Source organism: Mustela lutreola, chromosome 6, assembly GCF_030435805.1.
Source record: "Mustela lutreola isolate mMusLut2 chromosome 6, mMusLut2.pri, whole genome shotgun sequence".
NCBI classification, from domain to species: Eukaryota; Metazoa; Chordata; class Mammalia; order Carnivora; family Mustelidae; genus Mustela; species Mustela lutreola.
In genome coordinates this window covers 41004382-41023261 of record NC_081295.1, presented here as the reverse complement: position 1 = coordinate 41023261, position 18880 = coordinate 41004382, and the positions used below count along the sequence as shown (strand labels likewise).

Genomic DNA, 18880 nt, shown 5'->3' with positions numbered 1-18880 from the left:
TCCCACATGAGTTAAAGAAATCATATGGTAATTGTCTTTCTCTGACTCGTTCTGCTTAGCATTATACTTTCTAGCTCAACCTGCGTTGTTGCAAATGGGAAGATTTCATTCTTTTTATGGCTGAATAGTATTCTGTTGTATATATTTATCATTTCTTTAAAAAATATTTACCATTCTTTATCCATTCATCAATCCATGGACACTTGGCTGTTTTCATAATTTGGCTACAGTAGCTAATGCTGCTATAAACATTGGGGTGCATGTGTCCCTTTGAATTAGTGTTTTTGTGTTCTTTGGATAAATATCCAGTGGTGCGAATGCCGGATCATAAGGTAGTTCTATTTCTAACTTTTTGAGGAGCCTCCATACTCTTTTCTACAGTGGCTGCACCAGTTTGCATTCTCATCAACAGAGCATGAATGTTCCTTTTTCTCCACATCCTTGCTGACACCTGTTGTTTCTTGTGTTGTTGATTTTAGCCGTTCTGAGAGGCACAAAACGATATCTCACTGTAGTTTTGATTTGCATTTCCCTGATGATAAGTGATGATGAGCATCTTTTCACATGTCTGTCGGTCTACTGGATGACTTCTTTGCAAAATGTTTGTTCAAGTCTTCTGTCCATGTTTTTTTTTTTTTTTAAGATTTTATTTATTTATTTGACAGACAGAGATCACAAGTAGGCAGAGAGGCAGGCAGAGAGAGAGGAGGAAGCAGGCTCCCTGCTGAGCAGAGAGCCCGATGCGGGGCTCGATCCCAGGACCCTGGGATCATGACCTGAGCCGAAAGCAGAGGCTTTAACCCATTGAGCCACCCAGGCGCCCCTTTCTGTCCATGTTTAAATGGATCGTTCATTTTTTTGTGAGTGTTGAGTTCTATAAGTTCTTTATATATTTTGAATTCTACCCTTTATCAGATAGTCATTTGCATATATCTTCTCCCAGTCAGTAGGCTGTGTCTTAGTTTTGTTGGTTGTTTCCTTCTGCAAAAAAGCTTTTTATTTTGATAGAGTCCCGGTAGTTCATTTTTGCTTTTGTTTTCCTTGCCTCAGGAGACCTGCTAGAAAGAAGTCGCTATGCCTAACGTCAAAGAAGTTACTGCCTGTGCTCTTTTAGGATTTTTATAGTTTCAAGTCTCACATTTAGGTCTTTAATCCATTTTGAGTTCATTTTTGTGTATGATGTAAGGAAGTGATCCAATTTCACTCTTTTGTACGTTGCTGTCCAGTTTTCCCAACACCATTTGTTGTAGCGATTGTCTTTTTCCTATTGCATATTCTTGCCTGCTTTGTTGAAGACTAATTGACCACATAATTGTGGGTTTATTTCCGGATTTTCTATTCTGTTCTCTTGATCTGTGTATCTTTTTGTGCCAGTACCATACTGTTTGATTACTGCTGCTTTAAAATATAACTCGACATCTGGAATTCTGAAGCCTTCAGCTTTGCTTTTCTTTTTCAAGATGGCTTTGACTATTCTCCATCTTTTGTGATTCTGTGTAAAATTTAGGATTCTTTGTCTTATCAAGTATTTAATGAGTATCTACTCTGTGCAAAGCACTATGGAGGCAAAAAGGAATAAATACGAGTAGGATATGGTTCTTTAACCTTAAGAACTTTTTGGGTGTCATTGTTTGGTTCAGCTTTGACACCTAAAATTATTTAAGGTGATCAATGTAAGTAATTCAGTGTTAAATCACTTCACTCCACAAATTTCGCGTATAAAGTTAAAAATGAACTGCAGGCGTTCCTAATTATAGCTTTAAATTTTAATTTCAGAAGCTGGTATCATTTTTGTCTTCCTATTTGTCTAAAAAATTTGTATTTCTTCTCATTAAAAAATGGTAACTTTGTAAGGAAGTGAGAATTTCATTTGCTCAGATGAGTGTTGTTTAAGTGTTGAATCTTAAATTACCAAACATCTAGTTTTTGCGGACTTTTTATGGTATCTTACTTTCAGCTTGCTTGATACTGGACAAAATTTAGGTCACTAAATATCATGGACATGTAAGGAATATCAGACATGACAAAAACAAATGTAATATGAACGCTCCTTCATACAGTTTTGTAAAGGAAAATACATTGCCTTTGACTTCATTTTTCCAGTCTGCCAACTATTATTCCAGGAACAAAATATTATGTTTTGCCTTACAGATGTAAGAAAAATAACATCTATAGGTTTTCCTACTGTACAGAGAGATTATCCTGACTCTTCCACAGGGAACCATTATGAGGGTTCTGCCAGTGTCTAGATATATCTACATAAATAACCACAAGATGCTTCTGTGAACCTACTAGACCCACTATGAAGCAGACATGGGGTCAACTTTATCACCTGGATTCTATAAGCCTCTGCTTCAGTTGAAGAACTACCATTTTGGTTCTGTGGGATCAGAGTCAGCTTAGACCTATAGCCAACATGAAAAAATCTGGCATTCTACTTTCCCCAGTGCCAAAAATCCCAACAAGTGGATCCAGGTCCTTTTGTAGAAGGATCAATGGAATCTTTATCATATGAACCGTGTGGTGGTTTTGCAGGGTCTTCCCCAAGAAGACCTCACCTCTTCTCAGCCAGTGGCCTTTAAACCTTGGAATTACAGCAACTGATATCAACCTTCTGATCTCAGAGCACTCTTTTCTTTCTTTCTTTTTTTTTTTTTTTAAATACAAGTCAAGTAATATTGTAGTCAGTTGTCCTCCTGTCTTGCCCATGGCCAGTCAGCATTGCCAGATTCCTTCCTGATGGCCAGAGGCCCTTGTTTGTCACTGTGGCCTTGCTGGCAGTTAGGGTGTTTACATCTTCCTAGCCTCTGATGGTTAGTTGTCACAGCCTGGCCTCTGCTATTTTGGAATCCTGTCATCTCCCATTAACTTGAAAGAGCCTTATATTGTGGCAGCATCTCCCGTGGTCCACTCCAGTCAACAGAGAACAGAACCCTGGGCTTCTCCCTGATGCCAGCCCCCTCACTAGTGCCCTTATCTCTTCAGTGAAGGGAGTAAACTCTTGGCCTTTCTGGGGTCATGTTCAGATAGGGAGCTCTTTGGTTCTCTTGTAATAAATCCAGTCTAGCACACCCACCATTTTGCCTTTTGACTCCTCCCTGAATATTCTGCCAGGGCTGTCCCAGCATCTCTATCGGTTTCTGTAGGCCATTATTGAACCCAGGCTTCAGGAGCCATCCCAGCTTCAGGTGTCTGTGCCGGATACTAAGCCACAACTTTCAAGAGAGTGCTTTTTTTTTTTTAAAGATTTTATTTATTTATTTGACAGACAGAGATCACAAGTAGGCAGAGAGGCAGGCTGAAAGAGAGAGAGGAAGAAGCAGGCTCCCCGCTGAGCAGAAAGCCCGATGTGGGACTCGATCCCAGGACCCTGGGATCATGACCTGAGCCGAAGGCAGCGGCTTAACCCACTGAGCCACCCAGGCGCCCCAAGAGAGTGCTTTTGTACTGACACATTCTCATCAGTCTAGCCTGACATTCCTCCCGTTGACCCTCCCTCGCCCATGTGTTCCCTTGGTTCCATCAGTAGAGAACAGTGGAAACTGAAAGTCCATCACTATGAAGCTAGTTCCTACAAGAACAGGACTCAGTTTCCTCACGTGGTGCTGAGACCTGGCCCTAATTTTCGGCTGGAGTGGAAGGCTTTTGAGGAAGGGGAGTATCACCTTATGAGGCAGTTGCCTCACTTGAGGTCTTTGGTCTCTAGGCAAGAAGAGGCGGCTCTCTTCTGGCAAGTAAAAGTTGCTTTGGGCGTTCAGAAAGTTCAGGGGGAGTTTGGGAGTTCAGGATTCTGGAACTTGTCCACAATATGTCCCTGTGGCAAGTGACAATGTGGCTCCATCTGTATAAACTTTCCACACCTCTGGGCTGTGACAGGTGGTGTCCTGAGGGAGTCCTGTTCAGTGGTGTCAAAGACACTGCATCCCAGGTGAGGTGCTGTGTAGGTACCAACTACGGTTGGTAGTTCTGGTTGGAGCAGGAGGGGCTGACAAGGTGAAGTCCAGAGAATGACGAAGGGGTACATACAGGTGTCCGAAACAGGGGTTTCCATGAGACTTTATTTACAAAATGAGGTTAGAAAAATATATCATTTAAACCCAGAACTTCCTGTGTGACAGATACATTCACAGGGTTCATGGAGGCCAGGTTCTTCCAAGTGTCTCAAACCCCAAAAGATGGACTAACTCTTAAGGAAAGCAATATTGAGGGGTGCCTGGGTGGCTCAGTCGTTCAGTGTCTGCCCTCAGCTCAGGTCATGGTCTCAGGGTCCTGGGATTGAGCCCCGCATTGGGCTCCCTGCTTGGCACTCCCTCTCCCAAACCCTCCTGCTTGTGTTCCCTCTCTCGCTGTCTCTCTCTCTGTCAAATAAATAAACAAAATCTTAAAAAAAAAAAAAAGGCAGTATTGAACCAGAGTCAACCATGGTTGTCCATGTTTGTCCATGGTTGTCCTGTGTATAGTGCTATCCTGCAATAGCACTGATAATAATCCTTACTAAAAGCTGGAATCTATACAATCTAGATTCATTATCTTTTTTCTATAGCATAATGTTTTTGTTATCTTATTTCACACTATCTTATTTAACGTTCATTATCATTCTATCACAGATAATATGTCCATTTTACGAAGGAACTCAGAAAACTCAGAAAAACTTAACTCAGAAAAGTTAAGTAGCTTTTACTGGTTAAGTAAGGAGTAGATCCTAAATTTATCTAACTCTAATGTTAACCAACTAATTTTTAGCAGCTATGTTGATATTCAACAAAGCCATGAAAATTTAAGGGAAGTAATGTATATACTAGTCAGAATTTTATACATATGCAAATAATTTATACATACATAATTTCTGAGAAAGGAACAGTATAGCAAGCCAATGCTGTTCTTAAAACACCATTTTTAAAAAGCTGAAAGCAATGTGATAATTTTTTTTACATTGCATCAAACTACAATTAGGAAAAAGTAAAAGCAAAAAAAAAGAAAGAAAAAAAGAAAAAAGAAACAACGGAAGGAAACCCTTATTATGTAGGATCTTCTCACTGTGATTGACGTTCACCAAGAGGAACAGTCCCAATGACCATTAATGGGATAACCCCGGCAGTCAGTCTTTCTTCAGTCCTTGGTAATTATAGGATGAATTTTAACTGTCACCCCTAAAATACTACTCTCAAGAAAATTTCTGATTTATGGAGTACTGTTGGCTTTGCCAGAACCGATAGCTAGTAAGATCCTGTTACAACTTTTTATTTGGGGGATTGATGTGTTCTAGCAGCAAACTGAGGCGGGTGGAGGGGGCAATGGTTGTTCTGGCAAGAGGGGGATCTTGGAGATGGGAAACCAGCATTGTCCCACCTTCGTCCTGCCAGCCCTGGGGAGCTACATGCTGAGCAGTTTCAGAAGCACGGTGATGGGACCTGCCTCTCCGGCATGTAGCTTCAGTGTTAATGTGTTTGCCCACACTCGAGGAGGAAGGGGTAAGGTGGGAAGCCATCAAGCATGGGGTCTTGTTCCCAGGCCCTGGGGGGATCAGAGGGGGCATCCTGCTCAGCTAATTCTCAGCCAGCAAGGACTCCCTGGCAGCAGGTGCCGAACAGCTTATCCTCAAGAACTCCGGAGAGAACTCTTGCCATCCCTGTGTTTCTGCTTGTTGATATGTCTTCTTTTATGGTAGGATTTCCCCCTTTTGACTGAACAGCAAACCTTGCCTGTGTAACTCCTTCTATATATTATATAAAAGGAGTTGTATAACTTCTATATATTATAGAATATATAATTATATAGAATATATAATATTCTATAATATATAGAATATAAATTATAGAATATTATATAATATATATAATGATAACTTCTACAATATATAGATGTTATATAACTTCTATATATTTTATAGAAGTTATGTCCTTTAGTGGGTCTGATAGAAATAATTGAGTGTGTCCCGGGGATGTGAAAAGGTGCATTTGCTCGGAGCCAGTTTCTACTATTTCTGTGAACCTTAATGTCAGTAATAGTTTATGGGGCAGTTTCAGTGTGTGGTCGCTGTGCTAGACCCTGTCATCCTTTGGGGCTTTGTTATTGTTTCCATGAAATTGTCCAGTGGCGTGCAGTGCTTTGTAAAGCAGTATGATCCCGGGTCTCAGTGTGGGGGCTGGCAGGCCTCTGATTTACAAAGTAATAATTATGCTTCCATTTCCATTTTCATCTCTCATCATTGGAATACGTCCAACTGCTTTTTAAAACTAATTTGATAAAAACTAGTTGTGAACTAATGAAATACTGTTCTTGGTGTCCTTTTCTTTCCATCCATGGGGCCTTTGATGTGGGCCCAGTGGGTGGAGTGAGGTGCTTCTTTGGTGGAAGGGGGCAAGCCTGCTGTTGACTGAGAGCAGAGGGTTGTGCTGTCCAGGATCAGACTTGTCTGCCAGCAATTTTTCAGTTCATGATATCCAGGCAGTGGTAGTTCTTTTGTTCTGTAACATACTTATAAAAAAAAAAAAATAACAAAAGCAAACTAGAGTTAAAGATTTGTTCTTTTTTTTTTTTTTTAAGATTTTATTTGTCAGAGAGAGATGCAAGGGGAGCGCTGATCAGGGACCTTGATGTGGGACTTGATCCCAGGGTCCTGAAATCATGACCTGAGCTGAAGGCAGATGCTTAACTGAATGAGCCACCTGGGCACCCCAAAGATTTGTTCTTCTTATGTAACTTTTTGAAAGCATAGACTGCCTCTCAGAGTCATAAGGAATAGACAGAAACTCAGGGCCCAGCTTTCCTGCCTTTGGGACTCTCATATGCCTTATGACTCACAAAGATCCATAGGATACATGTGATTGTGGGAAATTTGCATAGACAAATCAACTGAATTTGAATATGCATATGCATGCCTATGACCCAATAATTCCACTCCTAGGTAGACATGGCATATGTATCCTCAGGAAGAGATATGCATATAAGAATGTTCATAGCCACACTGTTTTTGGTACCCAAAAGCCCATCAGTAGAAGAATGGATAAATGAATTGTGGAATATTTATACAATGGAACTCTGCATGGCTGTGAGAATGAATGGAGTAGAACTCTAACCAACAGTATGGATGAATTTCACAAATAAAATGTGCAGTGAAAGAAGCCAGGAAGAAAAGGACACATCCTATTTGATTCCATTCATATAAAGTTCAAAAATAGGCAAAACTAATCCATACTGTTAAAAATCAGGAGAGTGTTTACTCTTGGGTGTGAAGGTAGAATTAGACATGCATGAGGGAGGCTTCTGGGATACTGGTGATCTATTTTGTTGACTAAAGTGCTAGTTACACGGGTCTGTATGTTTCTGAAAGTTCAACACACTGTACACTTACTTGTTTTTTTAAAGATTTTATTTATTAGAGAGAGACAGAGTGAGACAGAGATCATGAGCAGGGGGGAAGAGTAGAGGCAGAAGCAGACTCCCTACCGAGAAGGGAGCCTGATGTAGAACTCAATCCCAGGATCATGGTGTCATGAACAGAACTGAAGGCAGATGCTTAACCGAGTGAGCCACTGAGGCACCCCTTGTATACTTATTTGTACACTTCTCTGTATTTTATAAATTTTAAAAAGAAAGCATGGCTGTATACACATACACATAATATATACATATACATAATTTTTTTTCAGGTTTTCCCCACCTCTGGGTTTTAATTCTAAACTAAAATGTTGCTAAACGTGATAGAGATTGTGAAATTGTATTATATTCTTTTAATTCTTTTTTAAAGATTTAATTTATTTATTTGTCAGAGAGAGAAAGTGCACAAGCAGGGAGAGCAGCACACAGAGGGAGAAGCAGGCTCCCTGCTGAGCAAGGAGCCCAATGCGGGACTTGATCCCAGGACCCTGTGATCATGACCAGAACAGAAAGCAGGTGCATAACCTACTGAGCCACCCAGGCATCCCTGAAATACATATATTCTATCAGAAGAAATCCCTGCATTAATTTAACATATCCCCAGGCGCCTGAGTGGCTCAGTTGGTTAGGTGTCTGCCTTCCGCTCAGGTCATGATCTCAGGGTCCTGGGATCAAGCTCCACATCAGGCTCCCTGCGCAGTGGGGAGCCTGCTTCTCCCTCTCCCTCTGCTGCTCCCCCTGCTTGTGCTCGCTCTCTCTCTCTCTCTCTCTGTCAAATGAATAAATAAAACCTTTAAAAAGTCCCCAGTGATCAGAGATTCAGCTGGGTGGAACATTTCCAGTTTGGGGAGGGGCGGGGAATGGACGGGATTGCACTTGAGTGCCACCCCCACCTTCTTGTCAGTTAGCTGCGCCCTCCCTCTGGTGTGCCCATTGTCTTTTCACGTCGTCTTTCCTCCCTCATTCCTCCCTCTCTCCTCCCTTTTCTCCTTCTTTTTTCTCTGTTGTCCTCTTCCTGCCATGCTCTTTGGTTGGACATTGGGCTAGATATAAATGACCATCAAAAAGACAATCTGCCCAAAGGCAGAGAACACCTGGAACTGTCCTTGGGTTTGGGGAGGAACCCCCTCTCCCACAGAGAAGGGCTGGAGGAGGTCTGGATCCTTCCCAAGGACAGAGTCCCAAAGAAGATGGATGGAAGCCAGAGAGTGAAAGCTTCGCTTACCACAGCGAAGCCAGACACACCCCTTGCTGAAGAGAAACACAGCCTCATTCCCTGAGAAAACTATCAGAAGAGTATGGGCTTGGGCATGGGCTTCACCTGGGACTTTACACAGAGGGTCTCGTTTGTAATTTCTCAGGTTGACCCTGTCTCCTGAAGAATGCTAAAGCTCAACTAATTAAATTTATTTTCATTGTGAAAATAATGTGACTGTGATAATAATGAGAAATTCCTGAGAGACCTACCTATTTTAAGATCGTTTAAAACTCTTGGGGATAAATATCTCTGGGGCTAATTTGGGCATATAATAGGCAATTCAAGGTCGGTGTCATTTTTGTACCTGCTGCCTTCACTATAGAAACCTCTTTTCCTTGTAAAGATGTGGCAGAATTTTAATTTCAAATAATGCACCATAACTGATGCTGATGACAACTAGGTGTGTTTGCCACGTGATGTAATTTAGCAAAATAATTCAAACCAAATTTGCTCATGGTTAATCTATGACTGAAACTTAAAATATGAACAATAACCAGTTTTAGAGAAAGTCTGAGCTGGGAAATAACCAGGGGTAGAGACAGAGGTTGAACACAAGGAGAGCTGACTTCAAACAGAGCATTCCCCTGAAGATGGCCCTCCACCCAGTAAACAGGTCCTCACTGCCCTGGGATGCAGAGTCTACCAGACCAGAGTCCATCTTTCCAAGCATGCACATGTCTGATTGTCGTTATTTGATGGCTCAAGTATGGGGAGAGGCTGCAGAGCCTCCCTGACGGCCAGCTGTACTTGAAGTCCTAATTCCTCTCCTCCAGGGACACTTGATCCCAGCAAAGGTCTGTGCTGAAGCCAAACGCTGTGTCATGTTGTGTACTGAGTAAGGCCAAAGGACCAAGCTCTCCCTGGGGGAGCTCTTGGGAACTACACAGAAAAGATGGAAGAAGGATTAAGTGATAGGAAGGATTTGGTAATCTAATTGAAGAATTTAGCCTCTGGTTGACTTTATACATGCACACATGCACAATTAGTATTTCCTGAGTCCTTACTCTGTGCCAGGTGCTATGTGAAGTGCTTGTCATCTATACCCAACAGGTAATTCTTTCAGCTGCCTGATGAAGCCAGTAGCTACCATTATTCTCCCCATTTTACAGATGAGAACATTAAGGCCCAAGAAAGTTACATAACTTTCCCAAAGTCACGAAGCACACTCTGTGGGTAGAGTGTTTAAATAACCTTCTTCTCCCCTTGCTTCTACCTACTTCTACCTCAACCACTCTTAAAAGGGAATTGAGGGGTGCCTGGGTGGCTCAGTAGGTTAAAGCCTCTGCCTTCGGCTTAGGTCATTATCCTGGGGTCCTGGGATCGAGCCCTGGATCGGGCTCTCTGCTCAGCAGGGAGCCTGCTTCCCTTTCTCTCTCTGCCTGCCTCTCTGCCTACTTGTGATCTGTCAAATAAATAAATAAAATCTTAAAAAAAAAAAAGGGGGAATTGATATGGGAAAACCATGTGTGTATTGTCTTTTTGCAAACAGTGGCTTGGAAACAAGTGATGGAGTACCAGCATTTCCAGAACACTGGATGTCTCCTTTTGTAGGTGATAGACAGTATTTCTATCAAATCACATCTAACCCAGTCATGCTTGCTGAAAGTTGCAGATTTTGAAAGAGCTATTGCAGAAAGTCATGTGGATTAGAGGAAATGGGAGTTGGGAAGGAGGGGTGACATGCATCATAGTCTCTATTGTAGTATCAGATGGATATTATGTTACTTCGTTGACAGAGCAATTGGTCAAAATGGGATCACTCTTATGAAAACTGGGTCCAGCAGACTTAAAAACAATAATTTCTAGAAGATCACACAGCAGACTTTGATAAGTAGAAGCAGTCTCTCTGAGTGTGTGTGAGTGGTCTCCTGCAAGGGTCATGGGCTTGCCAACTGGGAGACCTTCTCCAGCTTTGAGCGAAGCTTTGAGAGAAGGCCTTTGAGAGAAGTCTCATATTTGAGACTATGTCTGCAGGGTTGCATTCACTTAATTCTTGGCTGGCAGAGCAACTTCATGATTGGGGATGTGTGTGCACGTGCGTGTGTGTGTGCGCACTGTGGTTCAGATTAGGAGCTGAGAGTCTACCATGGCTCTCTTTCAATTCAGCAGTGTTTCCTGCAGGTCGACCCCTGAGTACTCAGGCTGAGTGGCTGCCAGCTGGTGAGACCCCATGAGGGTGGCTCTGTACCCTCTAATTCATTATCAAGTGCTTCCCTACCGTACTATCTCCTTCCTGGAGGAAGGAGTGAAGAACATTCTGTTGGAATGTGTAGTCAGTAGACAGTCCCTGGAACCTGACTGTCCCTGAGACAGCAGTGAAGGATCCCTTGGTACAACACCATCACAAGTGTTGACTTAGTGGAGTCCTGGCTCTTGGCCATGCAGGTGTGGGTGAGTGACTTTGAAAAAGAAGCACATCTTATGATTGTAAGTGACTCCCGACAGGTAAATGACAAAGAATTATTGAACATCCATTATGTATAAGGGCATTTGTGTTACTTTCCTCTGGCTGCTATAACAAATCACCATAAACTCAATGGCTTAAAATAATAGGAAGTTATTCTCTCACATTCTGGAGGCCAAAAGTCTGAAGTCAAGGGGTCAGCTGGGCTCTACTCCCTATGGAGGCTCTAGGGAGCAGTTCTTCCTTTTCTCCTCTGTCCTCTGATGGTTCCAGGTGGCTTGTGACCTCCTCACTCTAATCTCTGCCTCTGGGGTCACACGGCCTCCTCTTATGTCTTAAAACTCCCTCTGCTTCTCTTCTTAGGATACACATGATTGCATTTGGGACCCACCCAGATAATCCAGGGTAACCAGCTGTTCTGAGGATCCTTAACATCCTATATCTTCCGTCATACAATTTAACAGTCGGGCTCTAGGGATTAGGACATGAACGTATCCTTTGGGTGGGGGGCACCATTCAACTCACTACAGCTTTCAATGATTTATTTGGGCACATGGAAAAATAAGAGGATTGACTTGTTCATAGGAGCTGATGATCCAGTTGTATAAGCGTAGACATGTTTCTTTGTTCAGCAAGTGTTTATTGTTCATAAACCACACACCAGGCTGTGTGCTTGCACTGGATTTACAGAAAGGAACAAGACACAGCCCCTGTACTAGAGAACTAAGTCTGAGAGCAAAGACATTGGAAACAAGGGAAACTCTAAAGAATTTCATTCTCTTATCGTCTAGTATTTGTATGGACATCTTCAAATAATCATAATTCAAAATTAATTTTTTAAAACAGGGTAATCATTTACTTGTTGCTCTTAAAAAATTAAAGGAAACTTGATTCATAAACTCTTAGTAACAATTTTCATATCCCATTTCCTCGCCCTCACATTCTCTTTCACATTCCACAATGTTTAGAAGCCTCTTGGGGTCGCCTGGGTGGCTCCGTGGGTTAAGCCTCTGCCTTTGGCTCAGGTCATGATCTCAGGGTCCTGGGATGGAGCCCCACATCGGGCTCTCTGCTCAGCGGGGAGCCTGCTTCCCCCTCCCCCTCTGCCTGCCTCTCTGCCTAGTTGTGATCTTTCTCTGTGTCAAATAAATAAATAAAATCTTTAAAAAAAAGAAGAAGAAGAAGAAGCCTGGTGTTTACTGCCCCCAAGAAGCTCTTGTTCCATCCTCCAGCCTGCATGGCCGTTCTTGCTGGCCCAGCTCTTTGTTATACAGATTCGCTTGGCCTCCCTTCACAAGTCTGCCTTCTCCTTTCGCTTCTCTACTGACCATCCTCTAATTCTCCATCCTGAAGCCCAGGAGCCTCTCTGGCTGGGACGGTGTCCTTAGAAGAGCAGCTGAGTGGAGAATCCTTTTTAATCAGAAGGTAGGAGGAGGCACCAACAATACTGACATCATGCAATTGCAGTCCCGTTTGGTAAATACCTACAGGGAGATTTACAAGTTACATTGTTTTGTATTAGCCTCATTTGATGTTTGCCATCACTCAATGAGTAAAAACTGTTATTCTTTCTATTTTACACATGAGGAAATGAACCTAGATTTATTAAATACATTGCCCAACATAAGTAGATAAGGCAGGATTTGAGCTCAGGGTACCTGGGATTTGAGCCTTGGGAACCTGGAGGATGGAGTAGCATTGGAGGAATCATCTGAGAGAAAGACAATTTGAATCAGGTTGGAAGGGTAAGGAGGAGTTTGGAAAAGATCTAAAGACCATTGTAAGCAAACGTGGCAGGCTGGTGGTTTTAAGATTCCGAGTACCAGTGTGGTGAAGCCAGGAAGCAGGATGGGTGGGTGGGGTGTCAGCAGAGCAGGTGGTTAGAAACAGAGGGAAGACCAGGCCGTGTGTGGATTTGTGTCTCTCTGGACTTTGTTCTGGGGGAATGTGAGTCGTTGAGGGTTATAAGCAAAGGCGAAGCACGATCACATTTGTTGTGCAAAGAGCATTCTGAGAGTGATAACATATATCGAGGTGACGAGGGAGTGGACAGGACTTGCAACAGGGGGACTGCCATGGGAGGCAGCTTCCGCATGCTGACTTCTGTCCTGTGATCAGCAGTCTCACAGCCCCCATAAGATCTCGTCATGAAAGACTCTCGACTAGAAGCACAGAGGATGAGAGGCCATAGACAACGACAAAACGATTGGCACCAAAGACATGCCACAACCTGGCTGACTATTGCCTGGCTATAGGCAGATGCAGGGACTCCTGCATTGCGGCTCATCTGTCTGAGTTCCATCTTTGTCATCTTGAAACAAACTGGAAGAGAAGTTTCTCATTATCTTGTTCTTCTAACACTGACACATCAGTAGGGGGGATTTCTCTCTTATTGGCTCAAGTGATCTTCTCAGGACCCGTCAGAGGAGAGAGAATTTAACACTGATGGCTCAATGGCTCCATCTTTCCCAAAGGTCAAGTTTAATAAATCCTAACAACTATCTGGGCAGGTTACATTGACTTCTACAGTTATCTTTTATTGAAGATGCATTTTGGGCCAAAGCACACTCACTGTCAGAATCTTGAACATTAGTCTGGCCTACTTTTACCTCTGTAAAAACTCATCTGCAGCAGCAGATTCCATTACACAAGCTGAAAACTTATTTCACCTTTCTTATCCCAATTTCCAAGTTTAGATAATCACAAGCAGAATTTCAAGAAACATCATTAGCATCCAGTTGGAGACCACTGCGATGGTTGAGGTAAGAAACGATGACATCCTGAATCAAAGCAGTGGCAGTGCAGCTAAAGGAGAGAGAACAGAACAAGGAACATTTAAACATCAACCATACAGCCTTGCTTATATTTACTAAGCACTTTCTCTGTGTCAGACATTGTATAGGGTATGTATTATCTCGTTTAGTCTTTGCAACAACCCAATAAGTTAAGAACTGTTACTCTGTTTTACACATGAGAAAACAGGCTTAGAGTCATTAGAAACTTGCCCAAAGAAAATGGCAGAGCAGAATTTGAGCCCCAGGAATGTGACCTTGGGACTCATTTTTAAAAAAGTTTATTTACTTTATTTGTATGTGAGAGAGAGCATGAGCACAAGCAGGAGGGGCAGAAGGAGAGGGAGACAGAATCCCACGCAGACTCCACACTGGGCGTGGAGCCAGAGGCAGGGCTCGATCTCACAACCCTGAGATCACATCTTGAACTGAAACCAAGTCACTTAACTGACTGTACCACCCAGGCACCCCTCAAGATTCTCATTTTTAATCTCAGCGTATTACTGTCTCAAATCAGGAGGATTTGGTAATTTATGGAATGTGGGGGCGGGGGAAGGAGAATCAGAGGAATGGGAGGAGTGTTCCAGATTAGGGAAATAAGCAGATAGATGAAAGGTGGAGCCACTCACCAAAATAGGGGTAAAGGAAAAGGACTGGGTTTGAAAGAAAGGTGATGATTTGGGTGTGGACATGTTGATAGGGGACATCCAAGTAAGATGTCTTTAAATGGTTGGGTGCTTAAAATATGGAGCTTCAGAGAAAGTGATTGAGGCTAAAGAAGTCCGTATCTAGGCAGCAGAGGAGCATGTGGGCAGCAGCAGCGGGGGGTGGGGAGGTGGGTAACAGAGATTTTCTAGAGAAGATGAGCGGAGAAGGCAATCAGGGATAGAATCTCAGGGACCTGCAACATTTAAAGGACCAGTAAATGAAGAGCCCTTGAATGGGAGAAAAAAAAATAGTTCAAGGGATGGTAGGAGAATGAGGAGACATTGGGTCACAGAAACCAGAGGAGAAGGAAGTGTGATGAAGAAATGGTAGCAGTGCCTAATGCAACAGAGAAATCACATAAGGTAAGAACTGAAAGTTACCTACCATTGCATTTGGCAATCAGGTCAATGTAAAATCAACCGGTGGGAATGCAAAATGTTATAGCCATTTTGGAAGACAGCATAGCAGTTTCTTATAAAGCTAAACATTTTCTTAACATATGATTTAGCAGTGCTATTCCTTAGTATTTACCCAGATGAGATTAAAAAAAAAAAAAAAAAAAGTATGACACACAAAATCCTGCACGTGAATGTTTAGAGCAGCTTTATTTGTAATTTCTAAAACTTGGAAGCAATGTAGATACCCTTTAATAGGTGAATGGGTAAGCAAACTATGGTACATCTGTAGAATGGAATATTATTTAGTGATAACAAAAATCAGCTATGAAGCCACGAGAAGGTATGGAGGAGCCTTAAATGCATATTACTAAGTGAAAGAAGCGAACTGTAAAGGTTATATACTATATAATTCCAACTACATGACATTCTGGGGAAGGCAAAACTATAGAGATAGTATTAAGTTCAGTGGTTGCCAGGAGTTGAGGAGGGGAGAGAGAAATAGGTGGGGAACACTTATGTCAGCATGAAACTATTCTGTATACTACTGTAATCATACATACCCCTCAGTTATACATTTGTCCAAACCCATGGAACTTGTAACACAAAGAAGGAACCCTAATATAAACCATGGACTTTTGTTAATAGTAATGTATCAACATTGACTCATCAATTGTAACAAATTTTCCACACCAATGCAAAATGTTAATGATAGGGGGAACTGGCAGTTGGGTTGGTGGGGTATATGGAAATCCTCCGTACTTTCTGCTTGGTTTTCTGTAAACCTGAACCCGATCTAAAAAATAAGATCTTTTGATTAAAATAAAAAGAAAAGAGGAAAGAGGAAGGGAATAAAAGAAGAAATATACAAAGGAAGAACGAGAAAGAAAGCCATGTGCATATAATCTTCAAAGTGTAGCATGAACCCATAATTATAATTAATGCAATTCTTGGAAATCTTGAATTCTGAGTAAAAATATGACTAGTTTCTCTTCTGCTTACCAATTTCTAGAGCTCCCCATCACAAATGCAAGATAGAAACCAATCTTTAGCATGATATGAAAATTTTTTCATAGCCCATATTTTGCTACGTGATCTGTGGGTCATCACCCACATACTACAAGCTTCACCTGCAACAGTCTCTTCACTTCTCTTTCCCACTCATGATGTGCACTTCCAGACTATTCTGCCTTTTTGCTCTTGCTGTTTCTTCTGCCCATTTCCTCTCCTCTTCACTAGCTAACAAAATCCTACACATCCACCACTCATCGCACACCTGCCCTTCTCTGTGAGAACTTTGCTGACTCCTTTCGCCTCTAGCACACTAAGCAAGAAAGCTCTCCCTCCCAGTTTCTTTGTTTGTGCCTCTCTCTTCAATAAATACATAGTACAGTACAACATCAACAACAAACAGTTTAGTGGGAAAACTGGGGGCAGAAAGAAGCCTGATCAAAGCAGATTTAAGAAGTGGGTGGAAGGGGCACCTGGATGGCTCAGTCATTAAGCATCTGCCTTTGGCTGGGGTCATGATTCCAGGGTCCTGGGTTGGAGCCCCACATCAGGCTCCCTGCTTGACTGGAAGCCTGCTTTCTCCCTCTTCCAGTCCCCCTGCTTGTGTTCCCTCTCTAGCCATCTCTCTCTCTGTCCAATAAATAAACAAAATCTTAAAAAAAAAAAAAAAGTAGATGGGAGAAACATATGCATGGAAGGTAGACTATTGCATGGGGATTGGTTTTATTATAATTTGTCATTGTTTGTTTTGGTTTGTCTTTAGCCTTTGTGGTTTTACCCAACAGGCATTGAGGATGGCAAAAAGAAAATTCTTGAGTGGCTGTGGTGTGGCCCAAGGCTTGTGGTGCTGACGGACCTGCAGGGTCTGTGGCCAGACTGGTAATTCTCCAGATCGGTAATTCTTTTCCGCAGAAGAGCCTCTATTTGGGGGAGGGAGGGAGAGAGGAGAATGACTACGTCCATTTATTATCTCTTGGAGTTTCAGGAGCCATAGCCTGCCTCATCTGTGGGGGAAGGAGAAAATGGTTTGCTGAATTGGCAGACACTTCCTGTTTTTCTCATGAGATCCACAGGCTCCTACAGACGAGTTAATGACTAGAAAAAGCAATTAGTTCTTAGTTTTCCTGTCATCCACTTAACAGACTTCAAAGGCTAACTATATTCCAGGAAGTACACCAGGCACTGGAATACAAGATAACCAAAACAGGGTTCCTGTCCTCAAGGAGTTTAGAAGATCAACGGTGAGCCCATGTGAGCAACTATACTGTAAGGGGAGTTGTCTTAGTTCAAGCTGCCAGAACAAGATACCGTAGACTGAGTGGCTTAAATAATAGAAATTTATTTTCTCACAGTTCTCAAGGCTGAAGTCCAAGATCAGGGTCCAGCAGGGTTTGGTTTTTGGTAAGGACTTTCCTTCTGCCTTGCAGGTAGTCACTTTATTGCTCTGTCTTCATATGGCCTTTCCTCTGAGAATGGGTGTGGGAGGGCAGATAGGATCGTGATTAGATCGAGTCTCTAACGTCTCTCTCATAAAGACACCAATCCTAACAGATCAGAGCCTCGTCCTTATGACTTCACTGTATCTTATTTACCTCGGAAGGGTACCATTTTCAAGTACAGTTACATTGAGAGTCAGGGCCTCAACATAGGAATTTGCAGGGGGTGGGGGACACACAACTCAGCCTATAACAGGAGCTTACAGAAGACTGTAAGAGCACAGATGGGGGCATGATCAACTTGTCTAGGGAAAGAAGGCTCAGTGATGACCTGGTGTGGCTTTTGAGCACGTGGGTGTCAGTATATGTGATTTTGGTAGCCCCAGCTTGGGGTGATCTAGCAGCACGGGGCAGTCAACGTGCAATGATTGTCCCATGTAAAAAGAAGAGGTCTCTATACCACAAGCTTTCTGTCAATCATAACTTTATTCAGTGATATCCTTAGGGCTCTGATACTAATTTTATGTGTGTTAGCTGCTTTCCTTGATGGTAGAGCATGTCATAGGTTTCCAGATGTCACTCTTCAGCCTTTACTGCAACAGCCTCTGGAAACCTCCTTTGAAGGTGATTATTTCAACAACTCATTAACTGTCACATTCGGAAGTCCTGAACTTCATGTGGCACCAGAAATAAGCACACTGTTCCTTTGCAACAGTGAGGTGTGTAAAATGAGTCATGGGCTCGCTCAAGAGGTGTTCTGCCCCTGTTTGTCCCTGTCTTTTGCAGATAGCATTTGGGGACCCCAGTCTCTGTGAACAGCCATAGTCGTACTGTCCTCACTGATAATATTATGTTGAGGGTCCCTACCTGTGGGGTACGTACTCTCAGTAGAAGGAAATGTCCCACAAAAGTAACCACTTGTTTCTTTGTACCTCAGTCACATTCAGTTTGCTTTTCTCATTTGGCATCTGGTCTTTGGGGCTTCTGTAAGACCTATCAGGGCCAGTTTCTTTAGAGCAGGGAGTGAGTCACATTGCTCCGTGTTCTGACCTCACTTGTGAGGCCGTGATGGCAGTATCCCAGCAATGATCACTTTAGGATAAACCAGTACAATTGCTGTGTATTAAAAAGAAGCTTATCATTCTACTGGCACCTTGTCTCCCCAGTGGAATTCAGTCTCTCTGTAATGCACTGCCCTGAGTCTGGCTGTTCTTCCCTTGGTATAAGCCAAATAATTGCCAAAGCAGAATCCCAGCCTGTTGCCCATAAGAACTGATACCCTCAAGGAAGTAGGGGCAAGGCCTTGAGCAGGGAAGGTGCTTAGAGGGTTTACACAGGCTGAGTAATATTCCCACCTTTAGGACCAACAATTCTGGCTTTCAAAATAAGGGAAAAATGATAAGATGGCTCAAGTCAAAGTGAAAACCTTCTTCCTTTCTATGACTGTTCAAGTTGGGAGTTAGTTTCCTGCTGCTTCATCAAGTGGTCTGGAGGAC

General features: G+C 42.6%; 1 protein-coding gene across 5 annotated transcripts in view; it reads left to right on the top strand.

The window, feature by feature from the left end:
* ANKRD6 (ankyrin repeat domain 6) overlaps window positions 1-18880 on the top strand; it is a 188146-nt gene that overhangs the window by 99417 nt on the left and 69849 nt on the right. Inside the window, exon 1 of one of the 5 annotated variants that reach the window (XM_059177092.1) lies at window positions 14716-14904. The exons of the other annotated variants lie outside the window; for them this stretch is intronic. The gene's annotated coding sequence lies outside the window, so the exon portion shown is untranslated. Of the gene's footprint in view, window positions 1-14715; window positions 14905-18880 lie in introns of those variants that run through there. 5 annotated transcript variants of the gene reach the window in all.